Genomic DNA, 11,004 nt, shown 5'->3' with positions numbered 1-11,004 from the left:
TGGTGGACATGCCTGATTTCTACTCGTTGGTGGAAGGGTTTTGGTCGGAGACAGAGCCTTTGTTTATCTCTACATCAGCTTTATTTAGATTATCAAAGAAGTTGAAGGCTCTAAAACCATTGTTGAGGAAGCTCAGTAAGGAGAAGTTTGGAGATATTTTCAAGAAGGCAAGTGAAGGGTATAAAAACCTCTGTCTGGCTCAAGCTAAGACTTTAGAAGATCCTGGACCGAGATGTATGGAAATAGAATCTGCTGCTTGTGAAAGATGGTCTCTGCTATCAAGAATTAAGGAAAAGGTGATTAGTCAGCGAGCTAAGATACACTGGCTCGATGTAGGAGATGGGAATAACAAGAGTTTCCATAGAGCTGCAAAGTTCATAGAAGTTCGAAACTCTATTCGAGAGATCAAGAGACTGGATGGTACCATTGCAGACAATCAAGAAGATATTAAGCAAGAAGCAATTAATCATTTCCAGAATTTTCTGACTCACTCTCCGGTAGATTATGAAGGTGCGGGGTTAGAAGATTTAAAAAATCTTCTTAATTATGAGTGCTCTGAAGCTGATAGGAGTATGTTATGTGGAGAAGTGTCTATTGAAGAAGTGAAGAAGGTATTATTCTCAATGGCTGCGGATAAATCTCCTGGACCTGATGGATACACAACGAAGTTCTTTAAAGCTACCTGGTCTATAACTGGGAAAGATTTTGTCATAGCAGTTCAATCATTTTTCGAGAAAGGTTTTCTCCCTAAAGGCATCAATTCCACCATTTTGGCACTCATCCCAAAGTCGAATGAAGCTATCACCATGAAGGATTATCGTCCTATATCATGCTGTAATGTGATCTATAAGGTAATCTCGAAGCTTCTAGCTAATCGTATGAAGAGATTGCTTCCCCTGTTTATATCTTTGAATCAATCAGCTTTCGTCAAAGATAGATTGCTAATGGAAAATGTTCTACTTGCTTCTGAGTTGGTGAAAAGTTATCATAAAGATACAGTCTCAGAAAGATGTTCGATTAAGATAGACATTTCAAAAGCTTTTGACTCAGTTCAGTGGTCTTTCTTGCTAACGGTGCTGGCTGCCTTGAACTTCCCGGAAAATTTTATTATTTGGATCAAGAAATGCATTGAGCTGGCGTCATTTTCTATTCAGATCAATGGAGAGCTTGCTGGGTATTTCAACAGTAAGAGGGGGCTTCGTCAAGGTTGTGCCCTTTCGCCATATCTCTTTGTGATATGTATGCAAGTTCTCTCAAAACTTCTAGACAGAGCTGTGCTAGACAAGAGAATTGGGTATCATCCGTACTGCAAGGAGATGTGTTTGACGCATATCTGTTTCGCAGATGATGTACTTGTTTTTTCTGATGGGAGGAAGAACTCTGTTGAAGGTATCCTGGTAGTGTTCGAGAAATTTGCTAGAATGTCGGGACTCAACATAAGTCTAGAGAAGTCTATGATTTATTTAGCGGGAGTTAAAGATGAAGACAGTGTAGCTATACTCGAGCAGTTCCCTTTTGAAGCTGGCTCTTTACCGGTAAGATATATGGGACTACCTTTATTAACTAAGAAGATGAATGTTCTGGACTATAGCCCGCTTCTATCTCGGTTAAGAACTCGTATTTCTACTTGGACGGCAAGACATCTCTCATTTGCAGGAAGGCTCCAGCTTATTGGATCAGTTTTATACAGTATTATAAACTTCTGGATGTCTGCTTACCATCTTCCTAACAAATGTATTCAAGAGAACAATAGCATGTGTGCGGCTTTCCTCTGGTCTGGTCCAGTTTTGTCTACGCATAAAGCGAAGATTGCTTGGATTGATGTGTGCAAACCAAAAGATGAAGGGGGACTAGGTCTGAGAAACTTAAATGAAGCAAATAATGTTTCTTGTTTAAAACTCATTTGGCGGTTGTTGTCAGCAAGAAGCTCTCTATGGGTGCAGTGGATTTGGAGATATCTTATAAGAAAGGGTTCTTTTTGGAGTATAAAGGAGAGCAGTTCTTTGAGATTTTGGATGTGGAAGAAACTGTTAAAGTTGAGACCATTGGCTTATCAGTTTGTTAAAGTGAAGATAAATAGTGGTGCTAAAACTTCTTTTTGGTTAGATAATTGGTCTCCTTTGGGAAAACTAATTGATCTAACAGGAGAAGGTGGATGCTTAGCTTTGGGTATTTCGCTGCACACTACAGTGGAGAGAGCAATTCAGATGTATAGGAGCAGAATGCATAGAGTTCCTGTATTTCGTCAGATTGAGCAAGAAGTATTGAAGTTGAAAAGTAGTGGTATGAATATGATGGAGGATGTGTGTCTATGGAAGAGGGAAAATGGGGATTTCAAGCCGGGGTTTGTCACCTCTCAAACTTGGAATCTCATTAGATCTCGTTCATCTAAAGTGTAGTGGAGCAGAGGCATTTGGTATCCAGAGGCCACTCCGAGGTTCGCCTTTCTTTCTTGGCTCGCTGTTCGTAATAGGCTAGCGACGGGAGACAGGATTCTCAGATGGAACCCATTAGTTATCTCTACTTGTTGGCTTTGTAAGCAGGAGCAGGAAACGAGAGATCACTTGTTTTTTGAATGCAGTTACTCAAAAGAAGTGTGGAGTAGGACTATTGGAAAACTGGCGGGTAATGGTTGCATTTATCAATGGGATCGAGTGTTGCAAGTAGTGGTGAATGGAATGCAAGAGAGACATTCGACTTTTCTGTTGAGATACTGTTTTCAAGCGGTAATACATGCATTATGGATGGAGAGAAACGTCAGAAGAGTTGGGGAACCAGAGCAGCCAGCTACTTGCCTTATTGCTAGAATGGATAAGCTGGTGAGAAACAGAGTAACTTCCCTTAGGAAAAAGAATAGAGCTAAGTATGAAAATGCAATGAAGGTTTGGTTTGGAAGTGAATAAGTATAGGAGTAAAGTTTGGTTTTCTGTTTATTAAAGAAACATAGCAGTTCTCTGTACAAAAGTTTTTTTTGAGATGAATAAATTTAAAATTCTTTAAAAAAAAAAAAAAAGTTAGTTGATGTGAACAACAAAAGTGTGATATATATGAATTTTTATTTTGACAAAAATTGTTGATATATATGAGTTTCCTCGTTGTTTAATCGCATGAAGAACTTATCATTCATATCATAATATTTTTTTATTCTACACAGTCATAAAATACTCAAAATATATTGTGACTACCCTTAAAATATGTCATTGTTGAGTCCGAAAATTTACATTAAAACTCTTCTCCTGAAGGAGGTATAGTGAAATCATTTACCATTTAGAATGATACACTATTGGAATAAATACCGTGATTTAAAAATAAATAAATAGATGATTCTATAACGTAAGCATGAGAGTACGTAAAAAAGTTATGACATAATTTAATCAAGAAAAGATGGGAAAAGGAGCTGACCTGCAGACGTAATCTGTCGACAAATATCAATCTACATATATTGAGTCTTTGATCAGCACATGTGGTCCTAAGTCTCGAACCAACGCATTGAAATGAATTAGAAAGTAGCATAGCAACCCTTGGCCGCACCAAATGATCATGCTTTACCTTATTAAATTTGTGTCCTATTACTTAAAGATGCTTTTAATTATATTAATTGAGTTTTACAATTATTAAGTGAATACCGACAGGCGACATAAGCAAATTAAAGTATGAGAATTTTATATATGAAAATAATTTGACTTGTCATGTCACACAAGCCCCATGATGCACACACGCACAAACATAAAAAAAAAAATTAAATACAGAGTGAAACTCGAATCGTTATCCATCAATATTAGTTATTTCTTTCAACTAATGGAGGATCTAAAGGCAACGAATACGTCATACCACTTCAAAATTAGTGGAGACAGAAACTTAAGCCTTACGTTTTGATGCATGTAACCAAACCAGTAATCGTGTGGTGTCATAATGTGAAACGAGACTGTACGTACATCTTTAATCTTGATGTGTTGGCATATTTGAAAGCGATTTACAAAGATGCAAATTCTTTAGGATAATATGATTCTTGATTCGTATTTATTCGAAAATAATTTGCCAAGAAAAACAAAATTTTGTAACGGAACAAATTTAACTATCCAAAACTAGTAGAAACGCTATATCGAATCACATGATTCGAAACGAAAGTGTACATCTCATGGCTAAAAATGATTTGCATAAGCAAAATACCATCTTTTGACTATCTTAGTGGAGCCTTTATGAGCCACTCCTTAAAACTTTTAAATTGTGACCAAGAATTAAATTTTAAATCGAGCTTATATATAAGCAATGCTTACACATGTGTATGAACTATTGGTTAACAAATTTCACATATCTATATATTTAGGTAGACAAAGAATATGTATATAGAATGTTAGGTATTAGAGTTATTGTTTGTCTCCTTAGCTTTTGTTGAAAGCATGACATCCACATGAAAATATCCTTCTCATCCATAACTATTGTGTCACTCACATATCGTCCAAGCAAACTATAACTTTCACATAAGTATGACTAGGTTGGATAAGAATACTGATTCAACGGAACAAAAACAGTCATGGACACTTACATCGATCTATTCCATTACTAGAACAAATCATCCAATTTAAAGTTAATTATAAGACAACATTGTAACCAAAAAAAAAGTGAAACATTTACAAGACAACGTGGATTTCTCATTAGTGGATATCAACAGCTGTGCTTTTAAAAGATTAATCATGTGATTGACCATCTATACTATTAAAATAGTATCCTATCTAATTTTAACCCCTAAAATACCTTGTTATTTACTCCTTATGCCACTAATTTTTCAAAGGAATCGTCTCCTTCATTAAGGGTGTTGCGGTAAATTTAATTCCTAACGCTTTACTTCTATAGTTCTCCATTTTAATTGAGTTATTCTTGGGTTCACCCATAGGGTCACCAGCCAATAAAATTTCATTGTTTCAAATTGATATTTTTTAAAAAAAGAAACAAAATATATTCAAGTTATATTATATTTTTAAAATAAAAAAATAAAAAAATAAAAAAACAAATAGCAGTTACAGAAAAAAAAAAAATCTTTTTAACGTCGTCAGCAAAACACTAAACCCTAAATCCTAAACCCTAAATCCTAATCTCTAAACCCTAAATCCTAAACCCTAAACCTTTGGGTAAACCTAAACCCTTGGGTAAATTCTAAACCCTTGGGTAAACCCTAAACGCTTGGATAAATCCTAAACTCTAAATAAAAACAAACCCTAAAACTCTAAACCCTAAATCCTAAACCGTAAACCCTTGAGTGTTTTAGTGTTTAGTGATTTTGATTTAGAGTTTAAGATTTATCCTAGAGTTTAGAATTTACCCAGGGTTTAGGGTTTATGATTTAGGGTTTAGGGATTAGGATTTAGGATTTAATGTCTTGCTGACGACGTTAAAAATATTTTTTTTTTGTAATTACTACTATTTTTTTTTGCGGCTGGCTAATCGTACGCAGCAGGCTCAAAGACCCCTGGTTCTGGAAGGCACATGAGTCCGAACGCTATGTTGAATGTGCGACCGACACTACGTAGGTACCAGTGCAGGTGAGGCGTCGGTCGGTCCTAGAAACGGGGAGCTAAGTATGAAAAGGCAATGAAGGTTTGGTTTGGAAAAGAATAAGTATAGGAGTAAAGTTTGATTTTTCTGTTTATTAAAGAAACATAGCAATTCTCTGTACAAAAGTTTTTTGAGATGAATAAATTTAAAATTTTTTCAGAAAAAAAAAAGAATTGTGGAGCAAAAGGAGATTACCTTAACTAACACATACAATTGATTTTTTACTTTATGGTTATGAAGAAGTGATTCAGTAAAGAAGTAACCTCCAAGACCAATAGGCGTTTCAGCATTTGCCATGTTCATTGATGCAAAAAGTTCAACTAGTCTTAATGCTTCTGCTGAGCTTGATTAAATTGTTCAATTATCTTGAATCCTTACTTTGCAATTACGTAATACCTAAAAGATAGGTGACCTCATCATATAGTCAATGTTCACAAACAATAATGGAGACGGAATCATGAAAAATATACATGAGGATTATTAACAAAACTAACTAAACATTGACAGCCAGCATAGTCTATATGTTGGCTTTGTGAGCACACACATGCACACATTGTGATTATGTCAGCCCGCAACAAGACACATCTACCTCAACTAAGAGTTGTTTCAATAGAAGGAACCCATGCATTTGAAAAGAAATAGAGAAGACATTTGAAAACATTACAATCTTACTAAAAAGTGATTTAGATGAATGGCTGAAAATATCTGAAATTCTATCTTCAAAATATGCATTTGGTGGACAGAGAATTGCATCTCTCTTTGGTTCGATTGTTTCCTCATGCTACTAAAGCAAGGTCCTGAAAAAATAAGAAAAGACTAAAGGTGTCTTTTTAAAAGGCAAGGAGTTAAGGATATTACAATATCATTTCATCGCCTACCAAATAAAAGAAAACAACATATCTACTCTACTTCTAAATCTCAGTTTTGTTGAAGACTAACTTTAAAGAACCGTAGAAAAGGGGGGGGAACGCATATGTGAAAACTATGAACACACTTGGGAACACCTTAACCTTTTTCCTCTCCTCATCTTCTTATACACAACATATTTCTCCCATTCATGGCATTAATAATGTCCAAACAACAAATTGAACCACTTATTCTTGTTACAATTTGAAATTTCTAATCAAGGTATTTTCCTTCTTTTTTTTTTAACACTGAAATCAAGACATAACTTCCATAGTTTGGTTCCATCAGAGGAGACCGAAAAAAGACAAAGCTTAAAGCTCAGACAAGCAGAAAAAAAAACTGGAAACAAAATGCCAGGAGGCACCAAAGCAAAACACCATAACCCGAAAGGAAAACATATCAAGGCTCTTGTTGAAAGCATGGGGCCTAAGGAAGGATATGGTATCAACTTCTAGCTTCAAGAGATAATAAGGAGTAGAGCCAGGCTGGACCTTGCGAAGCTATGTATGATTGGTACCGGTGGCCCGTTGCAACCGACCCTGCAATCATGTTCGCTGCCACATTACGTTCATTAGTTGCATGATCCAAACTCCAGTACTCAATCTTATGAAGCAAGACAGCGATTTGAGATGTAGTGTAGTGAAGGCTGGGAGAAAGCAATGAAGATAACATTATCTCTCTTGTGTCTTCTGTTGAGGTCTCGAAGATGATGTGATTGTGGGAACCGAAATTCGCACAGTCGATTTCCGTTAAAATTAGGAAAGTCAAGAAACTCTAACTTTCCCAGAGGTCCCGGATTCTCTGCGAGAGCCAACGACAAGAAACCAAATAAATGCGGAAAATATGTAAAGAGAATAAAGCGAGTTTGGAAAGAGTTGATCTTATTTCGAATCCGCGTAAGAGCTTTGCGATCATTACAAAAGCTTCGGCCGCAAGAGCTGTCAGCAAGTTCCCTAGTTCTAACGACTAAAAACCTTAAACCAAGTTGAATCGCAGCTCGATAACAACAAACGAAAAAGATATGAAAAAGGTTTTGACTGGATTTCAGACTGAACCTTATGAAAGGCTGCCTACGTACCCCTTTCGAGGATCAAGCCGAACGTAGTTCGATTGAAAGAGTAGAACAAGAGATCGAACTGCCTGGGCCGGTTCGTCTAGTAATCAGGTCCCAGTCATAAAAACAGAGCATGTCGAGAATAATGCCTAAAAGTTTCTAAGTGCAGAGAGTTCTAAGTCTGAAAAAATCGTCCTCTGTGCCTCTCGCCTAGGACTCCTTATATACTCCTCCAAGCTCGGTTTTAGCGTTTCCCTTCCTGCCCTTAAGCCGTCTTAAGTGAAAAATGGAGATATTCCATTTTTTCCGATCTTCATGTTTATCCGCAGAAACTTAACATTTTTTCTGCAGAAACTTATCTTTATATTTGTTTTTATAAAATAAAAACATAAACCGCCATAGTATCTACGAGCTTATTCTTAAAGAATCGTAAGTGGGCTTATAGTCGCGTTTTAGACCTTGTTGGACCGTCTTTCGACATGAAACGTTTGTTACAATTTTCTTTTCGACAAAAACAAGTTATCGCGGTTTTTATCGTAAAGTTTCAATGTTAACTTTGATCGGAATGATGTGAGAAATGATATGGCCGCGGTACATGGGGGCTAGCATTGAGGAACATAGGAGAATGCATGGATTTGGGTCGTACCCGTCGATCGATGTCCGAGACAGTTCGGTCGCTACTAGTGACCTGGTCCGCGCTGGATCGGTCGCTACATAGTGACCGAACAAAAAGTTTGGTTGGTTGCTACATAGCGACCGACCGAGTCGCTTGGTCGGTCGCTACGTAGCGACCGACCGAATGGCTTGGTCGGTAGCGACGTAGCGACAGACTCGTTCGCGGGTCGGTCGCTACGTAGCGACCGACCGAATGGCTTGGTTCGCGGGTCGGTCACTACGTAGCGACCGAACGAGTGGCTTGGTCGGTCGCTACGTAGCGACTGACTAGTTCGCGGGTCGGTCGCTAGCTTGGTTGGTCGCTACGTAGCGACCGGCTCATTCGCGGATCGGTCGCTAAGTGGCGACCTTGTTTGGATCCTTTTCTTACGTTTTATGAATGTGTTCTTGAACTATGGGTGTTTAGTTTCGATGAATCAACCAAGAATAATGCAAGATTTCACCGCAAAGCTCTTCGTAAAGATTTCTTTACGGAGATTACTTTACGTAAAAGCGTTCATGCTGATTTTTACGGATATTTGGATGTTGACTTCGTCGTGTCCGTTTTTGACCCCAACAATAGTTTTTCCGTTATTTCTTGACTTCTTTTTTTGTTTTTATTGCGGGAAATATTTTCCGGAGACTTTCAGACATTGATTCCGTCGTGACCGATTTTGACCCTAACAGTTAGCTCTCCAGCTCGTTAGAACCATGAGCTTCTAGTGTGAGGTTCTAATGAGTGGCTTGACAAGTTAGGCAAGTTAGGTAAGTTAGGCAAAATTAATGGTTGAAAAGGTCTGTGGTAAGTGGTCTTGTCGCTCTTCTAAGAGTGGAACGCGATAAGATTGGGGCTGCGCCTTATGACGGCTGCCTACGTATCCTTGTTGAAGGGATCAAGCCTTTCGTAGTTCGTCTTGGAGTTAAGGTTCTTATGACATGTTTTCCAGCGAGACCTTTACGCTCTAGTTTATATCTAGAAGTTATCAGGCATGTTGCTGCCGATGGCATTTTATATGGGTGTAGAGGGAAGACTACGAGTTGTCAACTCGTAATCTAACTCTGTGTGAACTGCTATATCCGTGATCTGTTTCGAGAGTTTTCCGCAGTGTGTAAACTTGCGGGATTTCTGAAAACGCTCGAATATTGGCCAAGAGACAAATTTTGGGATCTTGTATCAGGGTGTTTGATACTTTGCCTAGAGATGTTAGAGAGCAGTGTGCTGAGTTTAGGGCAAGACCTAGGTCTAATCACGGCTTTAAGGGGTGCGATGACTACTTCGACTTACGTTTCCCGTATCATTTTCGACCTTATTCAATCCCGCTTTAAATTCCGCGATATGTTCTCGGCTTACTTGACTTGTATTGTAGGAATCGAACATCTCTTCGAGGACAATTTTTAAGTCTCCCGAAAGTGCTGACCAAAATTTTGGATTTTTTTATATAGCGCTATTACCCTTGTGTCGGGTGTAAGAGAGCTATCTCTATGAGATAGCTAAGTCTTTTTAGGATGTTAAGAGTTTGTTGTGATCAGCAACAAACTTATCGTTAGATATTACCGTTTTTGAGTCTTCGCGAAGAATACGTGCTTGAGAAGATGTTAGTATGTATGACTGTTTGGTCTTCCAAGAATGTGCCTTTATTGAGGAAGGTAATTTTTCAAAAAATGGTTCTTCAGGAGTCTGCGACGTCTCGTAATGCTGAAGATTGATTTTTTCTTTTGTATGCCGCGTTTCGTGCTTGAAATGTTCGCGGGCTTGAAGATTTTTCGCGATAAGGGTTTAGTCTTAGCCATGCATTAGAGAAACATTCTAGTTTATCTACGGATGTTCGCAGCCAAAATTGTTGTTCCTGTTTGGATGCTAATAATTTGATTTGCGATCGAGGAATTAGGACTGAGGGGTCGCGTAAATTTGTCCATGGGAAGATGCGTTTTCCTTCATAGTGCTTTGTGGAGTGTTGGTCTTCCGAGATCTAATTTGTGCATTTTTTAGGATGTTTCGTATAGCTATAGAAGCTTTGTTACGGATTCACATAGCAGGCTTAAAGTGAATTGTGGAATGTATCGAACTTGATCGATTGTCGACAAGTTTTGGTTTTCCGTTAACTGTTTGGTTGTTAGGACTGAGTTTCGTTTTGAAGAATTTATCATATGATTTCCGACTGTGGGCTATACGATAATTATTCTCTTAATAGTCACACATCATTTTTAGACAAATCGTAGATTGTCATTTAGCCGTTAAGTGATGGAGCGATGGTTTCTCAAATAGTTTGGCTTGGCGTGGAAGATGTGTTCACTCAGATAGCCAAGGATGTTGTAGGTCTAGGATTAGACCATGGTACTTTACCATTTAAGGTCATGTTAGTTTACGATCGTCCTTAAAGGGGATGGGAAATTCTGGTTTGGACCTTTACTGGAGGCGTAATTGACCGAGGGCCAAAGAGGGCATGTCGAGATTGATTGGCCAAGTTTGCCAGAGTTATTCGTGTTAAAATGGCTGATAGTCATAGAAAACGATTCGATACTTTAGGTTTCAGTTATACGATGAATGTTTCATATAATGTTACCTATAGTCTTATGAAAATTGATTCGTTTTTGTCTGAGGAAAACGTACCCTAAGAGGTTTGATACAGAACCAGTGCAGAGTCAGTTGCGGGACGATTTCCTGCTCGGATGTGACCGAGGGGAACGAAACACGGAAGCCAGTGAGTCGCATGGCTAAAATATGAGATCTATTAAATCATAATGCGAAGAGATCTCTCTTTAGATTGGTCATCCAAAGTCAGATTTTACAGCTTTGTGTTTTCTATACAAAATATACTTCTTCGTAAAACCAGTTA

The sequence above is a fragment of the Brassica oleracea genome, chromosome C8, assembly GCF_000695525.1.
Source record: "Brassica oleracea var. oleracea cultivar TO1000 chromosome C8, BOL, whole genome shotgun sequence".
NCBI lineage: Eukaryota > Viridiplantae > Streptophyta > Magnoliopsida > Brassicales > Brassicaceae > Brassica > Brassica oleracea.
Note: the sequence above shows the minus strand (reverse complement) of the source record.